The sequence below is a fragment of the Asparagus officinalis genome, chromosome 8 (genome assembly GCF_001876935.1).
Source record: "Asparagus officinalis chromosome 8, Aspof.V1, whole genome shotgun sequence".
NCBI classification, from domain to species: Eukaryota; Viridiplantae; Streptophyta; class Magnoliopsida; order Asparagales; family Asparagaceae; genus Asparagus; species Asparagus officinalis.
Genome location: NC_033801.1, coordinates 35,037,251 through 35,037,669, shown reverse-complemented (window position 1 = coordinate 35,037,669; position 419 = coordinate 35,037,251).

Below are 419 nucleotides of genomic sequence, written 5' to 3'. Positions count from 1 at the left end.
CTTTGCACCACCCTCAACATGAGGTTCCATAGTTGGCTCTTTTTGCTGTGGATGGTTAGGAAGACCCACAGGATCCTTCTTTCTCTTCTCAAGCTCAGACTCATATACCATCCGAGTAGCAACTCGAGAAGCTTCTTCGTCGGTGGACTCGGTAATCGTTTGAACTGGCACATGTTCATTGGCTGCCAAAAGCCACCGGCATTGTAGAAAAGTCAGCTCTAACTTGCGCTCAACACCAGGGAGACTAAATTTGGCACCAGTGCAACCAGTAATATTCCAAAGCCACGCTCGAGCCCCATCTCCACTAAACCTACGGGTCTGGAGCCGTTGGTTTGGGTTTCCAACATAAATCTGATCGTAACCAAATTGATTAGCGAACCGACACGGCAAAAAGGGCTCTATGTAACAATGATTTCGAA